Genomic DNA, 20,513 nt, shown 5'->3' with positions numbered 1-20,513 from the left:
CCGCCCCCGGAGCCCGCTGGCGCCGCGCGCCCCCAAGCGCCCCCGCTCCCGCCCCTTCTCTCGGTGGCTGTGGTGGCGGCGGCGGCCCCGGCAGCTCGGCGCCCCCCAGAGGAGGGAAAGTTGGGACCTGGCGGCGAGGGACGCCCCCGGGCGCGGCTGGAAGGCTGCTGGGGAAAGTGAATCCTGGAGGAGCCGGACGCGGTGAGGCTGGGGCAGGAAGGACTCCTTTCGCTCCTGCTAAGTCTGCACGGACATCCACCTCCAAACCCGGGAGGATCCGGCGCAGCCTGGCCAGCAGCGCCAGGGTGAAACCCGGTGACTCTTTGCCTGCTCACTTGGCTCTACGGTTTGTGAGCCCCCTAACGTGTGGGTTTCCTCGGTTTTGGGGGGATTTTGAGTGGTTCGTTGGGTCAGTTTTGTTTCTCCTTCGCCCTTTGACTCGTCCGTTCTTGCAACTTTTCTTACCTCCCGCGTTGAGGACTTGCCGTCTGAGCCCCTTCTCTACCCCCTCCCTGTTGCCTGCACCATACGTCTGAGAGCTTGATTTCATTTTTTCGTCCTTTGACTGCATTAAAGACTGCTGAGAGCAACAGGAAAGAGGAGCCCTCCCACCTTTAAATGTTAACTTTTTTGCAATACGTTGTGTTTTTTAAGATCCCCGTTTAGGAATTTGAGAGCTGTGAAATGGAGTTATTGCAAGGTTGGGGTTGAGGGGATAGTGACGAGTTAAAGGAAAACTGATTTCATCTTTATTGGCTTTGTTTTAGAAAACCTAATACAAAAATTTTCTTTTGCCTCTGTTAAATGTGGTAAGATTATACGTTGAATTAAATACTTGGAGATTTACATGAAAGGTTATACTTAGGTCATTGTATGATGTATGTCCACAGCTTTTCACCTGAATTGGGATTGCCTTGAGGCTTCTGTTTTGGGGCCTACCTCTTGATTTTTGTTCAGCCACAACGCCTTTTTTTCTTTTCTTTTTTTCCCCCTGATAAATGAAATGATGTGGTAATGTGTATAGTCGGAGAACCCATATTGCTCTCTGCAGTGTAGAAGTGAAAACCGTGAATTATCCACAGGGGTAAAACTTTCCATGAGCAATCTTGAATACTTGCTTCATGATGGCTTCTCTATAATCTCAGAACATTTCTAGATAGCTCAGTCCACTGACTACCCTAATTACTTTCTGAAGTGCCTGGCACTTCTCTTCGGTGACTCGTTTAGTAAACTGTAATGGCAAGTATGGTACATTTTCTTGACTTCAGAGATGAGAGTTGTAGCCTCGACCCAGAGATTAACAGTTAACAATGGAAGCAGAATTCATCCCATTGCTAGTGAGTTTTGGCTATGACCAACTCGCAAACTATGTGAAAAAAACAAACATCTTTCCAAAACTGTCAGAGGGGAAGAGGGGAAATATTTTATCATGTCTTTATTTTTGGAGACTCTAACATGACTATATTATGTGGGGAAAAAAATGTCAAATTATTTTCTTTAAGCCTTTTTGATGTGTGGTCCTCTTCTTCATCCTTTCCCCGCCCCCACGCATTTATGGTTTGACATTTATGTTTGGCTGGGTTCCAGGGTGGGAAGAAAAGTATTTTGGTGAAAGGAAAAGATAAGATTGCTTTGAACTATTATACTGTGACTATTCATTTTACCCAGAGGTAGTACAGAAAAACTTCCTCCATAATTTTTGTACCCCATTAACATTCTGTCAGAAGTCATTTTTAAGAGTCTATCCTGAGGCCCATAAAGAAATAATGCCACTTCATGACTGTTCCTGACAATCACATTAAAAAATGTGTTCCTGGAATGTGTTGTATGTGTTCTCATATAAACATTTATCTTTGTACATTTATGATAATGTAAATATTTAAGTCTGAGAGCTTAAAAATTTTATTTGCTTATTTGCATACATGTTTTTCAACATCTAGCAGTGCCAACCATATTTGCCAAATAAGCATCATCCATAAATTCATGCTTTGGCACATAATAACTCTTCTAAATTGTTCTGTGGTGAAGCACCATGAGATTAGTGTTTGCTTCATAAGAGAGATTTGTTGTTGTTTTTAACTGTAATGATGCTCTGTTTAAGTGGAACAGGTGCTGGGCTCTAGCTGTTTGTGTTGAAACCTGCCAAATCATACTCTTTTGTTGGATGGGTTATTTGAGTAATTTAGGAACCAAACTGTGGCCCCTGGCATGCCAAGTTGAGTTCGAGGCTCCATTTCACTGCTGCAAATCCCTGTTTTCACTGTAAGAGGTAGTTGTGTGTGATGAGCCTTATTTTCTTATTGCTCTTCTCTTTACTTTAATTCCTACTCCCTACCTTCGTTCTGATCCTTTCATTACTGGAGCTCTTGGGAAAGTCTAGACTCCTTCTTTGCTGGTTTGTTTTCCTTGGAGAAATTCTAGTAACTTTCAGGCCAGGAATAGATAGTTCACATTTGTTCAGCAAATATTTTGAGTGCCTTTTAAGTGGTAAACATGGTGGTAAGCCCTGAGTATATGTACAATGATATGCCTTTTTGCAAGGAGCATGTAGTTTAGGAGGAGAAGATAGCTGATAACCAATAATTATAATGTGGAGTGATATATAACAGGTGTAAGCAGATTCCTTTGGATGGAAGCACAGAGCAGGAGGGGTAGTTGACTAAGACTTGGGGTCTTGGGAGGGGCATGTCCCGAAATGCATCTTGGTGGGTTACCTGAGCTAATCTTCAAAAATAGATAGCAGTTAACTAGGTTCAGAAAAAGGGAAAGGACATTCTAGACCAGTGCTGTTCTGTAAAAATATAATACAAGTCACAAATGTAATTCATGTATGTATTTTAAAACTTTCTATTAACCACGTTAAAAAAGGAAAAGGTGAAATTAATTTTAGTAATATATTTTATTTAAGCTGATCTATCTAAAATTTTATTTCAATCTGTAATCACTATAAAAAAGCATTATTGAGATATTTGACATTCTCTTTTTCATACGAAGTCTTCAGAATCTGGTATGTATTTTATACTTATACCACATCTCAGTTGTGTCTAGCCATGTTCAAGTACTCAGTAGGCACAAGTGGACAGCAGAGTTTTAGAACAGGAGCTGATGAAGTGATAAGCCAAATCACTGAATGCCTTATGAACCAAACTAAGGAGCTTTAACTTTGTCCTGAAGGCTGTGAGGATTTAGTGGGGGGAAAAATTATGCTGTGATAGAATCATATTTGTGTTCTAGGCAGTGAGGTGAATGCTGGATTAGAGAAGGGCAAAGCTGGAAGCAAGACCAGTTAGGAAGCCATATTCCTGATGAGAAATGATGAGATGTAGAAGAGGGGTGGATGTAGAAGAGGTTTAGGAAGTATTATCAACAGGACATGGTAAATAATCAGATTACAGAGTTGAGCAAGATTGAAGATTTAGCATGATTCCCATATTTCTGTTGTGAGCTACTGAATGGGGCAGACAACTAAGAGAAACCAAACATCTGTGCCAGACAGACCAAAGCTGAAAAAAAGAACTATGCGAGAATTGTCACAGAAGCTGAGGGAGAAGAATATTTCAAGGACTAGGAGTGGACAGTACTGTATCCTGCCATGAAAAGGCCAAGTAAGATAACTGAAAAAAGTCCCTGAAACTGATTAAGTCATTTGTAACTTCAGCTAGAGCAGGTAGCTACATTGTAGTGCTTTGGGGGTAAGGGGGTTGAAGAGTCAATGATGCCTAGGAAGGTAGCTAATTGAGAGGGATACAGTGTTTTCAACAAAGGACTGAACAAATAGTATAGGTGAAGGGAGATGCAGGGGATTTAGAGAAGTTTACTCCTTCTACCCCTTTTTTAAATTAAGAGGATCTTGGGCATGTTTATCTGGGATTGGAAAGCACCAGTGGAGGGGAGAAATTGAAGCAGTGTTGGGGAGGCGGAGAGATGGGGGACAGAGGTGATTGATGGAGCCAAGGATTTGAAGACAGTAGGAGGGGATGGGATCCAAGGCATAGGTAGAGAAGTTGGCCTTGGGTAGGAGATGATTTTCCTTTTTTTTTTGCGGTACGCAGGCCTCTCACTGTTGTGGCCTCTCCCGTTGCGGAGCACAGGCTCTGGACGCGCAGGCTCAGCAGCCATGGCTCACGGGCCCAGCCGCTCTGCGGCATGTGGGATCTTCCCAGACCGGGGCACGAACCCGTGTCCCCTGCATCGGCAGGCGGACTCTCAACCACTGCGCCACTGGGGGAGCCCGATTTTCCTTTTTCATTGAGCAGAAACGAAGGAGGTGAAGTTGGAGGCACTGTAAATAAGTTTCTAAATGATAGGGGCAGGAAGGAGAACGAATTGATGTGTCTTATATCATTTTTGAGTACCTGCTTAGAATGATGGGGAACATGGTAGAATAGGGATTCTTTAAAAAGAGAGTGTAAGTGTATAACAGCTTCCAAGGCAATGGTGTGGGGGAGAGAGTCAGACAGACAGACTCACAACTAAGATAATGAAAAAGGATTGTTAGGTAGCATTGAGGACCCATTTGAGGTTGTAGACCTTGGATTTGTAGGGATACCAATTTGCATGGTTTGATTTTTCTCCAGCACTGATCACTCTGGGTATATACAGCTGAAGAAACCATTTAATACTCACAAGAGCTCATAAGGTAGGTACTGTTGTTATTCTCCTTGATTGTAAGATGAACAGCTGGCGTTCAAACCCTGGTGGTTCAATTCCAGAGCCCAGGCTGTTACCCACTGCTTTGCAGGTGCCTGCTTGGTAGAGATACCTAAAGGGCAGTTGGTTGAGGGAATTAATGATGTTAAGAACTGACTGAAATGAACTGTGGAGTCCAGGTTGGTTCATGAGCAGGAATCATAGAAGGGGTGATTCAACTGGGAGAAAATGAAGGGCGTGAAAGTTAGAGGTCAGTGTGAAGCCGAAGAACTAGTGAAGAGGGAGCAAAAATATTAGCTTTTACTTATGGATTACCTACTATGTGCTAGACACTTTAATACCTTATTTCTAATCCTAACATAAGTGTTATTAATCTTACATCCATCCCTTTGTCATTCTCCTTCAGATGAAGAAACTGAGGATTAGAAAGTTTAAGTTACATATCCAGAGAGACACACACTATCAAGTGATACAACCAGGATCCAATACCCATTCTTTCTTCTCCAAACCGTAGTGTTCTCAAGTAAGGAGATAAGAAAGAAAATGCGGTAATGATGAAAAGTGGTAGAACGACACTGGGATATTAAATTTAGGACTTCAAAGGTGTATCATTCATTTAACAAATGTTTGTTGAGCATTAGGTGCATGCTAGGCATTGTTCTAGGTGCAGAGGTTATAGTAGTGAACCAAACAGACAAAAATCTCTGCCCTCGTGGATCTTACATCCTAGAGCGGGTGAGACAGACATTAAACAAAATAAGTAACTTGTTATACAGTATTAGAAGGTGATAGATAGGTGCTGTGGAGGAAAATTAAGCAGGCAAGAGGGATAGGTATGCCAAGGGGTGTGTGCACTTTTAAAAAGGATGTCTGGGAAGGACTTGGTGAGGAATGAGCAAAGGCTTGAAGGATGGAAGTAATCAGGAGCACTAAGAAACTAAGAAACAGTTTGCATTGGCCCTGAAGCAGAGGTGTGCTTGGTGTATTCCCAGAACACTAGGAGGTCAGTGTGCCTGGACTGGAGTGAATAGAAGAGTAGAAAGTGGTTTCTACTTTGTGGAGAAACAAAGTGGAGAGATAACTGGGTCCAGATTACATAGAGCCTGTAGAACATTGGAAGGACTTGGGTGTTTATTTTTTGAGATGGAAACCATTACAGGTTTTTGAGCCGAGTGACATGATCAGATTTATGCTTTAAAAACTTCACTCTGGCTACTGTGTTGAAAGTAGTCTAAAGAGGTGAAGAGTAAAAACTAGAAGATCAGTTAGGAGGCTCTCTTTAAAAATCTAGTTGAGGGTTAGTGGTGTCTTAGACTAGGAAATTGATGAGAAATGATTGGATTTGGATATATTTTTAACTTTTTATTTTGAAATAATTTTAGATTTACGGAGGAGTTGCACAGATAATGCATAGAGTTTCTTTATGCCAGTGTTTCTCAGCCTCAACCTTACTGACATTTTGGACCGGCTAAACCTTTGTTGTGGGGATTGCCCAGTGCTATACAGGATGTTAAGCAGCATCCCTGGTCTCTATCTATAGATGCCAGTACCATACCCCTGTTGTAACAATCAAAAATGTCTTTAGACATTGCCAAATGCCCCCGTGGGGCAAAATTGCTCCTATTAAGAATCACTGCTGTATACCCTTCATCCTTTTCCCCCTAATGTTAACATCTTACATAACCATGGTACGTTTGTCAAGCTAAGAAATTAACATTGGTACAATGCTTCAGACAAACTGCAGACTTTATTTGTGTTTCACCAGTTTTCCCACTAATATTCCTTTTCCATTCCATTATCCAAACCAGGATACTACATTGCTTTTAGTTGTCAGGTCTCCCTTATCTCTTCTAATGCGTGACAGTTTCTTGGTCTTTCCTTACCTTTTAGGACCTTGATACTTTATTTTTTTTATTTTTTTTATTTTTGCGGCACGCGGGCCCCTCACCGCCGTGCCCTCTCCCGCTGCGGAGCACAGGCTCCGGACACGCAGACCCAGCAGCCACGGCCCCACGGGCCCAGCCGCTCCTCAGCACGTGGGATCCTCCCGGACCGGGGCACGAACCTGCGTCCCCCGCATCGGCAGGCGGACTCCCAACCACTGCGCCACCAGGGAAGCCCACCTTGATACTTATTTTTAAAGAGTACTGGTCAAGTATCTTGTAGGATGTTCCCCAATTTGGGTTTTCTGAGATCTTCTCATGATTAGTTATTGAGGTTTGAGGAAGAGTATCACAGAGTGAAGTGCCCTTCTTATCATGCCATAGAGGAGATCCATATTACCAACATGACGTCACTGGGTGATCACTTTGTTAAGGTGGTTTCTGCCAGATTTCTCCATTATTTTTCACCTTCCATACTCTGACCATTAGAAGCAAGTCATTAAATTCAGCCCACACTCAAGGGGAGGGGAATTAAACTCCACTTCCTGGAGGCAGATGTATCAAAGAATTTCTGGACATATATTACAACCACCACAGTAATTGGTAAATATTTTGTGAGAGATACTTTGAGCCTTTGCCAGTATCCTGTTTGTGCTCACTGATTTTATTTATTTTAAAAAATTTATTTACTTTATTTATTTATTTTTGGCTGCATTGAGTCTTCATTGCTGCGCACAGGCTTTCTCTAGTTGCGGTGAGCAGGGGCTACTCTTCATTGCGGCGCGTGGGCTTCTCATTGCGGTGGCTTCTCTTGTTGCAGAGCATGGGCTCTAGGCATGCAGGCTTCAGTAGTTGTGGCTCGCAGGCTCTATAGCACAGACCCAGTAGTTGTGGCACATGCGCTTAGTTGCTCCGCGGCATGTGGGATCTTCCTGGACCAGGGCTCGAACCCATGTCCCCTGCATTGGCAGGCGGATTTTTAACCACTGAGCCACCAGGGAAGCCCCTCTGCTCACTAATTTTAGCATTCATCAGTAATCTTGCCTGCATGTACTGTTTATTTTCCCTCATTCTTAACTACATTTATTAATTGGAATTCTTTTGTAAGGAAAGTTTGTTCCTTATCTATCTATCTAATCATTTATATCAGTTCTAATTTATGGATACTTTATTCTTAGGATTATAATTCACTTGGTATCATTATTTTGTTGCCTGAATTATTCTAGCTTTGCCCATTGGGAGCTCTTTTAGGTTGACTTCTGTGTCTTTTTGATGTGCTCCTATCCTTTGTATGTGTACATGTTACACTTTATTTTCTGGCACTACTAGATGTTTCAGGCTCATCTTGTATTTTTCCTGCCTCTGCCCTAGACTCATTTCTTCAAGAAATTCTGATTCCTTTTATTGGAGAATGGTATTTTGAGGTCAAGATCTGGATGTTAGGTGTGCTTGTTGCTACTGCTGCTAGATGCTGTCAGTGGACAGAGCTAGGAAATATATGTATGCATACTAATCTATGTATCCACACATATCTATATTTTTTCTGTGTGTAAAATATATCTCTGACTCTAACTGGGTATGTTTTGATCCAACAAGGTTTGCTGATGGATTGGATGTGGAATGTGAAAAGAGAAGAGTCAAGGATGACTTCAAGGCTTTTGGCTTAAGCAACTGGAAGGATGGAGTTGCCATTTTCAGAGATGGGAAGACTGTGAGCAGAGCAGGTTTCTGGGTAGAGTTCAAGAGTTCTGTTCCAGACTGGCTACATTTTTGAGATGTTTAAGAGACGTGTAATCGAGATGTCAAGTCAGCAATTGAACAAATGAATCTGTAGTTCAGAGGAGAATGGTCCAGGTTGAATACATTTAGAAGTTGTCAGTATAGATAAGATCACCTGAAGAGTGAATGTAGCTAGAAAAGAGGTTCAAGGACTGACCCCAGGGCATCCTAGTCAGAGAGATGAGGAGAAGCAGTTCTGCAAAATGATAAGGATTGGGGTGTGGCTGTAGGGTGGATTTCATATCTATTATTAATAAGTACTTTTTTAATACCTGTTATTGGCAAGGCACTGAGCCATTTTGGGAGTTAACATTGTGCTGTAAATTTACAATCTAGGATGAGACAAATTACAGACTGAAAAAGAAAGTAGCAGTGAAAGGCAAATACCAGATAATGGTTCAAATAACATTACTAGAGAAGCTTCTTAGAGGACATAGGCATAAGAAATAATGAACTCAAGCCTGTGCCAGCTACATATAAACACTAATGTAAGTATGTATCAGTCAAAGAACTTGTCAAGGTTTCATTAAGCTCTTAGGTGGGTAATTGTGCCTTTAGTCATTGCTATCAATTAAACCACTCAGTGAACTGGTTAGGAGGGTTTCTGTTACACTTGACTTTTTTTTTGTTGTTGTTGTTGTACGCGGGCCTCTCACTGTTGTGGCCTCTCCCGTTGTGGAGCACAGGCTCCGGACGAGCAGGCTCAGTGGCCATGGCTCACGGGCCCAGCCGCTCCGTGGCATGTGGGATCTTCCCGGACGGGGGCACGAACCTGTGTCCCCTGCATCGGCAGGTGGACTCTTATCAACCACTGCGCCACCAGGGAAGCCCTACACTTGACTTTTTAACTTTTATCTCTCTGCCACCTTTTCACAATCAGTGGGATTCATCTTAAGACTGCTTAAAATAAAATGTTTCAGTGTAAAGTCAAGCAGAATTGGCCTTCATCTTTTGCGAACGTGCAACATTTTTGACTGCTTCTTTCATGGATAGTTTTAGACATTCACATTTGTCACTTGGTTACTAAAGTCACACCCCGATGCGATTATGGAACTTTACAAGTAATTTAAATGTGTAACCTAGTAAACCAAGGTTTTAGTAAAATATTTTAATTTCAACTCCTTTGCACTAAAAATGGATAGGCTTTCATTGCCAGCTGATTAAAGGTGGTATAGCATGAGAAAGGCAGATTGTACCTATTGAGTAATTATTTATCAGTCACTCTCTAGGAACTGTAAGAAAAATGAGGGGTTTATCTACTTCATAGCATAGGGGGCAAAAAATCATGGGATTCCATTCTCAATTCTGCCACTGAATGGTTGGCAAAGCTATTAACCATTTGTATGTACAGTGTGTTGTATTTATTAATCGGGAGAAACTTTAGCATATTAATATGCTGAGTGAAAAGGCCTTGAGTGCAAAGACAGTCTTATTAGCGCAGTTCCTAGCATGTAATGGATACTCAAATGGTTGTTGAATGAAGGAATTACATAAAATACTTTACCCTTGTAAAGTAAGACCTGAAGAGTTATTTAGCTTGCCCAAGAAACCTTAAGATACTGAAAACTTCAGTTGTGTAAGTAAGAATTAGGGCAAAATAAAATAAATCTGTATGCTAACATACTCATTTTAGGCTGAGCCAAACAAACAATACTACTCTTTAAAAACATGATCCTTATGTATCAAGTAGCTCATAATCCTATCCTCCATGAGTAGAAAAGAATTCTAGTTCAGGAGTCAAGCAGCCTGAATTGGAATCCTGGCTCAACTGCTTACTAGCCATGGGCCCTTAAGTTAGTTTCTTAACTGTGCTTCAGTTTCCTCATTTGTAAAATGGGGATAATACTTACACCTACTTTATGGGGTTGTGAGGTGAAAGAAGAATAATAGCAAGCATGTAAGTGTTTGATACACAATGTGTTTAATTTTAACTGTTATTTTAAAAGTGTTGAGAGAGTAATATTTTAGTTTTTCATTTTCTAGAAAATTATGTCTGCTGAATGATAACTAAAGGGAAAACAAAAACTCTATGTGAACAAGGAAAGAAGACTGATGGGAAATTATACTCATAGTAATGTGTTTGAACTATGAATAATAGGTTTTCTACTTTTTGCTGTCTCCATTTTTTTCACTCTTAATTTGTTTAGCAGATTTTATTAACTGTTTAACTATAAGACACTGGGCTTTCATGAGCATATTGCTTTTTAGAGAGTCAGCATTGCATTGTGGTTAAGAGCATGGTTTGTGAACCCAGATGGCCTGGGATTGGATCTCATCTCTGACGCTTAATAGCGGTGTGGTCTTGGGAAAATTACTTTATTTCGCTATCCTTAGTGTTCTCATCTGTAAAATTGGGATATTGATAGTACCTACCTCGGAGGGTTAATGAACTAATAATTGAAAAGTGTTTAAAATAATGCCTGGGGCATAGTAAGTATCATGTGCTGTTGAATAAAATAATGGTAGAAATATTACATTTAAAAATTAATGGAAGATTTTAGCTTTCCAGTATATTTATAGGTTCACCCACATTACGTAGACTATTTCGTTTCTTATCTTTTAGAGAAAAGTTTTCCTCATAATCCCCTATCTCTCCCTCCCTAATCTTCTTTGGTTCCCTTGATGATGGAGGAGCAGGAAAACTCTTTCCTCCTAAATCCTTTATACGACAGGAGCACTTTGCATTGTTTAAACTTAGGATTCTCCCCCACCCATAATTTTCATAAGAGATTGAGTTACTTTTGTTATTACAAGGGAAGATGCCATGGTATACTTCTTAAATATTTTGAAATAATGAGTTGAATATTTCAAATGCTGAGAAACTGCCTTCTTCCCAGGTGTGAAACAGTTTTTATAGATTTTATTTGGGTATGAAGTAGGAGTAATTGTGGGAGTTTGTGTGAAAGAAGATTTAAGGCATTGGAGAAGCAATAAAAAGTATTTTCCTAATGTCACTTCTCTCCTTGACTTGAAAAATTGTTTTTGCAGCAATATCGTTAGACTGTTTTTCAGCATTTGCCTTTGGGGACTGGCTGCATTCACAGTGTTAAACCTCAGAACTAAATATTTCAGGTAGACTGCCAGTTCTTAATTCAACTATGGTCCTGAAGTTAAAAGAGGTTGTTGGTTTCCAGATTCAATGAAGAAGTTAATATAAGGAGAGAAGAGAATCCTGTAGTTTGATAATCTTTTTCTTCTATATAGACTAAGACAAAGTATACATCGTTTCTTGTATACTCCTTTCCTTACAAATGCAGCTTGTGGAATGATAGCATCAGTGAATATGTAAGTTGCACTATAAGCAGCATAGAAATAATTTATAAATATAGTAGTTCCTAATTTAGAGAGTTGAACTTTAATTATTGACTTAGATTTTATTTCACATATATATGTTTATTAAACATGTGCAAATAAAATTCGAATCCTATTATAAATGCAACTTGTAGTTCTGTTGTCAGTTTTGCATTCCAAAAGTCTGTTAAAAGATCTTGTCATCTAGAAAAGGATGTGTTTTGTATTCTTTTGTAAAAGGCAACTACAGGGTTTTATGTTGCAGGAATGTTGACCCTCTCTTCTCTTATCTCCTATGGGACTGCATGGTCTGTGTTTTCATGGACTAGCTGTCTGACTAGGAAACCGAATCCTACTGTACAGATTTCCTTCTAATTCTCTCTGTCTTTTTTGGCTTCAGATCTGAAGTAGAGTTTGATATTACCTATTATACTATACGTCTTTAAATTTTATGATAGAAAAAATTAGCTTTTTAAAAATTATGTAAGTTTCAGGTGTACAGCATTATAATTTGACATCTGTATATACTACAAAGTGGTCACCACCGCAAGTCTAGTTCCCATCCGTCACAATACTGTTGACTTCCTTCGCCCACTTTGCCCACCCCTTAATCCTCTTCCCCTCTGGTAACCACTAATCTGTTCTCTGTATTTTTGAGTTTGTTTTTGTTTTATTTTGTTTGTTCATTTGTTTTTTTTTTTTAGATTCCACATATGAGTGACATCATATAGTATTTTTATTTTTCCATCTGACTTATTTCACTTGGTATAATACCTTTATGATCTATCCATGTTGTCACAAATGGCAGGATTCTATTCTTTTTTATGGTGAGTTAATAGTCCATTGTGTCTGTGTGTGTGTGTGTGTGTGTGTATACACACACATATACATTCATCAGTGGACAGTTGTTTCCATATGTTGGCTATTGTAAATAGTACTGCAGTAAACATAGCTGTGTATATATATCTTTTCAATTAGTGTTTTTGTGTTCATCAGATAAATACCCAGAAGTGGAATAGCTGGATCATATGGTAGTTCTATTATTTTTTTTTTTTTTTGAGACATCTCCATAATGTTTTCCATAGTGGCCACACCAATTTACAGTCCCACCAACATTATACAAGGGTTCCCTTTTCTCCACATCCTGTCCAACATTTGTTATTTCTTGTCTTTTCTTTTTTTAAATTTTTTTTATTTCTTGTCTTTTCAATGATAACCATTCTAACAAATGTGAAATAATATCTCATTGTGGGTTTGATTGGCATTTTCCTCATAATTAGTGATGTTGAACATCTTTTCATGTGCCTGTTGGCCATCTGTTTGTCTTCTTTGGAAAAATGTACTCAGATCTTCTGCCCATTTTTTAATCAGGCTTTTTTTGTTTTGTTTTGTTTTTTTGTTCTTGAGTTGTGTGAGTTCTTTATATATTTTGGTTTTTTTTTTTTTTTTGAGACATCTCCATAATGTTTTCCATAGTGGCCACACCAATTTACAGTCCCACCAACATTATACAAGGGTTCCCTTTTCTCCACATCCTGTCCAACATTTGTTATTTCTTGTCTTTTCTTTTTTTAAATTTTTTTTATTTCTTGTCTTTTCAATGATAACCATTCTAACAAATGTGAAATAATATCTCATTGTGGGTTTGATTGGCATTTTCCTCATAATTAGTGATGTTGAACATCTTTTCATGTGCCTGTTGGCCATCTGTTTGTCTTCTTTGGAAAAATGTACTCAGATCTTCTGCCCATTTTTTAATCAGGCTTTTTTTGTTTTGTTTTGTTTTTTTGTTCTTGAGTTGTGTGAGTTCTTTATATATTTTGGATATTAACCCCTTTTTGGATATGTGATTTGCAAATACCTTTTCCCATTCAGTAAGTTGCCTTTTTGTTTTGATGATGGTTTCCTAAAAGCAGAAGCTTTTTTAGTTTGATATCCTGTTTGTTTATTTTTGCTTTTGTTTCCCTTGCCTTTGAAGTCAGAACACACAAAACATTGCTAAAACTGGTATCAGTGAAATTACTGCTTTTGTTTTCTTCTAGGAATTTTATAGTTTCATGTCTTACATTAAAGTCTTTAATCCATTTTGAGTTAATTTTTGTGTCTAGTGTAAGACAGTGGTCTAGTTTCATTCTCTTGCACATGGCTGTTCAGTTTTCCCAATACTATTTACTGAAGAGACTATCCTTCCTCCACTGTATGTTCTTTGCTCCCTTGTCATAAATTAATTTACATATATGTGTGGGTTTATTTCTGGGCTCTCAATTCTGTTCTGTTGATCTGTGTGTCTGTTTTTGTGCTGGTACCATACCATTTTGATTACTAAAGCTTTGTAGTATAGTTTGAAATCAAGGAACATGATGTTTCCAGCTTTGTTCTTTCTCAGTGTTGTTTTGGCTATTTGGGATCTTTTGTGGTTCCATACAAATTTTAGATTTGTTTGTTTTAGTTCACTGAAATATGCCGTTGGAATTTTGATAGGGATTGTATTGAATCTGTAGATTGCTTTGGGTAATACGGACATTGTAACAATATCTGTTCTTTCTATCCATGAACACAGAATATCTTTCCATTTTTTTTGTATCTTCTTCAGTTTTTTTGCTGTGTCTTACAGTGTTCATTGTACAGGTCTTTCATCTCCTTGGTTAAAGTTATTTCCAGGTATTTTATGCTTTTTGATGCACTTATAAATGGAATTGTTTCCTTAATTTCTCTTTCTGATAGTTCATTATTAGTGTATAGAAATAGCACAGATTTCTGTATGTTGATCTTGTATCCTGTAGCTTTACTGAATTCATTTATTAGTTCTAACAGTTTTTTAGTGGAGTCTTTAGGTTTTTTAAACATCGTTATTGGAGTATAATTGCTTTACAATGGTGTGTTAGTTTCTGCTTTATAACAAAGTGACTCAGTAATACATAGACATATATCCCCATATCTCCTCCCTCTTGAGTTTCCCTCCCTCCCACTGTCCCTATCCCACCCCTCTAGGTGGCCACAAGGCACTGAGTTTATCTCCCTGTGCTATGCGGCTGCCTCCCACCAGCTATCTGTTTTACATTTAGTAGTGTATATATGTCCATGCCACTCTCTCACTTTGTCCCAGCTTACCCTTCCCCCTCCCCGTATCCTCAAGTCCATTCTCTAGTAGATCTGTGTCTTTATTCCCATCTTGTCCCTAGGTTCTTAATGACCATTTGTTTTTTGTTTTTTAGATTCCATATATATGTGTTAGCATACAGTATTTGTCTTTCTCTTTCTGATTTACTTCAATCTGTATGACAGACTCTGGGTCCATCCACCTCACTACAAATGACTCAATTTCGTTACTTTTATGGCTGAGTAATATTCCATTGTATATATATGCCACATCTTCTTTATCCATTCCTCTGTTGATGGACACTTAGTTTGCTTCCATGTCCTGGCTATTGTAAATAGAGCTATCCTGCTGCTTTACCAAATTCATTGATTAGCTCTAGTAGTTCTCTGGTAGCATCTTTATGATTCTCTATGTATAGTATCGTGTCATCTGCAAACAGTGACAGCTTTACTTCTTCTTTTCCAATTTGGATTCCTTTTATTTCTTTTTCTTCTCTGATGGCTGTGGCTAAAACTTACAGAACTATGTTGAATAATAGTGGTGAGAGTGGGCAACCTTGTATTGTTCTTGATCTTAGTGGAAATGGTTTCAGTTTTTCACCATTGCGAACGATTTTGGCTGAGGGTTTGTCATATATGGCCTTCATCATGTTGAGGTAAGTTCCCTGCTTCCTGGAGGGTTTTTATCATAAAGTGGTGTTGAATTTTGTCGAAAGCTTTCTCTGCGTCTATTGAGATGATCATATGGTTTTTCTCCTTCAGTTTGTTAATGTGATGTATCGCATTGATTGATTTGCGTTGAAGAATCCTTGCATTCCTAGGATAAACACTTGACCATGGTGTATGATCCTTTTAATGTGCTGTTGGATTCTGTTTGCTAGTATTTTGTTGAGTTATGTCTTTTGGTTGGAACATTTAATCCAGTTGCATTTAAGTTAATTATCTATATGTATGTTCCTATTACCATTTTCTTAATTGTTTTGGGTTTGTTATTGTAGGTCTTTTCCTTCTTTTGTGTTTCCTGCCTAGAGAAGTTCCTTTAGCATTTGTTGTAAAGCTGGTTTGGTGGTGCTGAATTCTCTTAGCTTTTGCTTGTGTGTAAGGGTTTTAATTTCTCTGTCAAATCTGAATGAGATCCTTGCTAGGTAGAGTAATCTTGGTTGTAGGTTTTTCCCCTTCAGCAATTTAAATATGTCCTGCCACTCCCTTCTGGCTTGCAGAGTTTCTGCTGAAAGATCAGCTGTTAACCTTATGGGGATTTCCTTGTGTGTTTTTTGTTGTTTTTCCCTTGTTGCTTTTAATATTTGTTCTTTGTATTTACTTTTTGATAGTTTGATTAATATGTGTCTTGGTATGTTTCTCCTTGGATTTATCCTGTATGGAACTCTCTGTGCTTCCTGGACTTGATTAACTGTTTCCTTTCCCATATTAGGGAAGTTTTCAACTATAATCTCCTCAAATATTTTCTCAGTCCCTTTCTTTTTCTCTTCTTCTGGAACCCCTATAATTCGAATGTTGGTGTGTTTAATGTTGTCCCAGAGGTCTCTGAGATTCTCCTCAATTCTTTTCATTCTTTTTTCTTTATAGTGCTCTGCAGTTGTTATTTCCACTATTTTATCTTCCAGGTCGCTTATTTGTTCTTCTGCCTCAGTTATTCTGCTATTGATCCCTTCTAGAGAATTTTTAATTTCATTTATTGTGTTGTTCATGACTGTTTGTTTGCTCTTTAGTTTTTCTAGGTCTTTGTTAAACGTTTCTTGTATTTTCTCCATTTTGTTTCCAAGATTTTGGATCATCTTTACTATCATTATTCTGAATTCTTTTTCAGGTAGACTGTTTATTTCCTCTTCATTTGTTAGGTGTGGTGGGTTTTTACCTTTATCTGCTGTGTGTTTCTCTGTCTTCTCTTTTTGCTTAACTTACTCCTTTTCGGGGAGTAAGGGATCTCCTTTCCTCAGGCTGCATGTTCTAGTTCCCATTTTTGGTGTCTGCCCCCAGTGGCTAAGGTTGGTTTAGTGAGTTGTGTAGGTTTCCTGGTGGTGGGGACTAGTGCCTGTGTTCTGGTGGATGAGGCTGGATCTTGTCTTTCTGGTGGGGAGGTCCACGTCTGGTGGTGTGTTTTGGGGTGTCTGTGGCCTTATTGTGATTTTAGGCAGCCTCTCTGTTAATGGGTGGTGTTGTGTTCCTGTCTTGCCAGTTGTTTGGTATAGGGTGTTCAGCACTGTAGCTTGCTGGTTGTTGAGTGGAGCTTGGTCTTGGCCTTGAGATAGAGATCCCTGGGAGATTTTTGCCGTTTGATATTATGTGGAGCTGGGAAGTCTCTTGTGGACCAATGTCCTGTACTTGGCTGTCCCATCTCTGAGGCCCAGCCCTGATGCCTGGCTGGAGCACCAAGAGCCTGTCATCCACACAGCTCAGAATAAAAGAGAGAAAAAGGAACAAAGAAAGAAAGAAGAAGGTAAAATAAAATAATGTTATTAAAATAAAAGATAATTATTAAAATAATTTTTTTAAAGTAACAAAAAAAGAAAGAAAAGAGCAGCCAAACCAAAAAACAAATCCACCAATGATAACAAGCGCAAAAACTATACTAAAAATTAAAACAAAACAAAAAAACAGACCGGCAGAACCCTAGAACAAATGGTAAAAGCAAAGCTATACAGACAAAATCACACCCAGAATCATACACATACACAGTCAGAAAAAGAGAAAAAAAATATATATCGTTGCTCTCAAACTCCACCTCCTCAATTTGGGATGATTCGTTGTCTATTCAGGTATTCTACAGTTGCAGCGTACATCGAGTTGATTGTGGAGATTTAATCTTCTGCTCCTGAGGCTGCTGGGAGAAATTTCCCTTTCTCTTCTTTGTTCTCACAGCTCCTGGGGTTCAGTTTTGGATCTGGCCAAGCCTCTGCGTGTAGGTCGCCTGAGGGCATCTGTCCTTTGCTCAGACAGGACAGGGTTAAAGTAGCAGCTGATTCGGGGGCTCTGGCTCACTCAGGCTGGGGGGAGGATGGGGTACGGAGTGTGGGGCGAGCCTGTGGCGGCAGAGGCCAGCGTGACATTGCAGCAGCCTGAGGCACGCCGTGTGTTCTCCCGGGGAAGTTGTCCCTGGATCATGAGACCCTGGCAGTGGCGGGCTGCACAGGCTCCCTGGAGGGGAGGTGTGGATAGTGACCTGTGCTTGCACACAGGCTTCTTGGTGGCTGCAGCAGCAGTCTTAGTGTCCCATGCCATCTCTGGAGTCCATGCTGGTAGCTGCAGCTCACGCCCATCTCTGGAGCTTCTTTAAGTGGAGCTCTTAATCCCCTCTCCTTGCACACCAGGAAACAAAGTGGCAAGAAAAAGTCTCTTGCCTCTTTGGCAGCTCCAGACTTTTTCCCAGACTCCCTCCCGGCTAGCTGTGGCGCACTAGCCCCCTTCAGGCTGTGTTCACGCAGCCAACCCCGATCCTCTCCCTGGGGTCTGATCTCCGAAGCCTGAGCCTCAGCTCCCAGCCCCTGCCCACCCCGGCGTGTGAGCAGGCAAGCCTCTCTGGCTGGTCAGTGCTGGTTGGCACCGATCCTCTGTGTGGGAATCTCTCCGCTTTGCCCTCCGCACCCCTGTTGCTGCCCTCTCCTCCATGGCTCGGAAGCTTCCCCCCTCTGCTGCCTGCAGTCTCTGCCCACGAAAGGGTTTCCTAGTGTGTGGGAACCTTTCCTCCTTCACAGCTCCCTCCCAGAGGTGCAGGTCCCATCCCTATCCTTTTGTCTCTGTTTTTTCTTTTTTCTTTTGCCCTACCCAGGTATGTGGGGAGTTTCTTGCCTTTTTGGAGGTCTGAGGTCTTCTGCCAGCATTCAGTAGGTGTTGTGTAGGAATTGTTCCACATGTAGATGTATTTCTGATGTATTTTGTGGGGAGGAAGGTGATCTCCATTTCTTACCCTTCCTCCATCTTGAAGCTCCTCCTCTTGTATCAGTTTTAGACGTTCTGTCGGTGAAGATTGCGGGTCATCTTGACTGGTCTCTGCTGCAAGTTGTAGGACAGAACCGGGGTGTCAGCCGTCCTGGGTTGTCGTTGGGAGGCTCTGGAAAGAATCTGCTTGCAAGTTCACTCATGTTGTTGGTGGAATAAAGTTCCATGGAGTGTAATGGCTGAGGTCGGGTTTCCTGTCTGGCTGTCAACTGCGTACCATCCTTAGCTCCTAGAGACCCCACTCAGGGCCCCCAGTCTGACAGCCACCAACAGTTCATCACACCTTTGTCAGACTCGCATCTCTCTCTTTAGGGCTTTTTATATATAGTATCATGTCATCTGCAAATAGTAGGTTTTACTCCTTTTTTTCCACTTTGGATGACTTTTATTTCATTTTCTTTCCTAATTGCTGTGGCTAGCACTTCCAGTACTGTGTTGAATAAAAGTGGTAAGAGTAGGCATCCTTGTCTTGTTCTTAATCTTAGAGGAAAGCTTTCGGCTTTTCAGCATTGAGTAGGATGTTAGCTGTGGGTTTGTCATATATGGCTTTTGTATGTGGAAGTTCATTTTCTATATCCACTTTGTTGAGAGTTTTTAATCCTGAATAGGTCTATTGAGATGATCATATGATCTTTATTCTTCATTTTGTTAGTATGATGTATCACATTGATTGATTTTTGTGGATATCCACCCATCCTTGCATCCCTGGAATAAATCCTACTTGATCATGGTGTATGATCTTTTTAACGTATTGTTGGATTTGGTTTGCTAGTATTTTGTTGAGTATTTTTGCATCTATGTTCATCAAGGGTATTGGCCTTCAATTTCCTTTTCTTCTTTCCTTTCTTTCTTTCTTTCTTCCTTTCTTTCTTGTTGTTGTCTTGTTGTCTTTGTATGGTTTTGGTATCAGGGTAATGCTGGCTTCGTAAAATATGTTTGGAAGGTTTTCCTCCCATTCAGTTTTTTTGGGTAGAGTTTGAGAAGGGTAAGTCTTTGAATGTTTTGTAGAATTCACCAGTGAAGCTGCCTGGTCCTGGGCTTTTGTTTGTTGGGAGATTTTTGATTACTGTTTCAATCTTCCAACTAGTAATTGATCTATTAAGATTTTATAGTTCTTTATGATTCAGTCTTGCAAGATTATATGTTTCTAGGAATTTATCCATTTCTTCTAGTTGTCCAATTTGTGGGCATATAATTGTTCATAGTAGTCTCTTATGATCCTTTGTAGTTCTGTGGTATCAGTTGTAACTTCTCTTTTATCTCTGATTTAATTTATTTGAGTTCTCTCTTTTTCTTGGTTAATCTAGCTAAAGGTTTGTTGATTTTGTTTATCTTTTCAAAGAACCAGTTCTTAGTTTCACTGATATTTTAAAATTGTTTTTTAATCTCTATTTTATTTATTTCCAGTCTGATCTTTATTATTTCCTTCCTTCTACTGATTTTGAGCTTCATTTGTCCTTTTTCTAGTTCCTTTAGGTGTATAGTTTGATTGTTTTTTTATTTTGTTGTAGTTGTTGTTCATTTGTTTCTTGAATTAGATCTGTGTTGGTATGAACTTTTCTCTTAGAACTGCTTTTGCTGCATCCCATAGATTTTGGTATGTCGAATTTGTTTTCATTTGTCTCTAGGTATTTTTTGATTTCTTCTTTGATGCCTTTGATGACCCATTGGTTGTTCAGTAGTGAGTTGTCTAATCTCCATGTTTTTGTGTGTTTTCTCATTTTCTTGTGATTGATTTCCAGTTTCATAGCACTGTGGTCAGAGAATATGTTTGACATGATTTCAGTCTTCTTGAATTTATTGAGACTTGCTTTGTGACCTGACGTGAGCTATCCTGGAGAGTGTTCCATGTGC

The 20,513-nt window shown here is 39.8% G+C and overlaps 1 protein-coding gene across 1 annotated transcript in view; it reads left to right on the top strand.

Moving 5' to 3' along the window:
- Positions 1-215: 215 nt before the first annotated feature.
- PEAK1 (pseudopodium enriched atypical kinase 1) overlaps positions 216-20,513 on the top strand; it is a 290,387-nt gene continuing 270,089 nt past the window's right edge. The window contains exon 1 of the mRNA XM_024761788.1: positions 216-346. The gene's annotated coding sequence lies outside the window, so the exon portion shown is untranslated. The remainder of the gene's footprint in view (positions 347-20,513) is intronic.

This window comes from Neophocaena asiaeorientalis, unplaced genomic scaffold (genome assembly GCF_003031525.2).
Source record: "Neophocaena asiaeorientalis asiaeorientalis breed wild unplaced genomic scaffold, Neophocaena_asiaeorientalis_V1.1 scaffold54, whole genome shotgun sequence".
Taxonomy (NCBI): Eukaryota; Metazoa; Chordata; class Mammalia; order Artiodactyla; family Phocoenidae; genus Neophocaena; species Neophocaena asiaeorientalis.
This window is presented reverse-complemented; position numbering and strand designations above follow the sequence as displayed.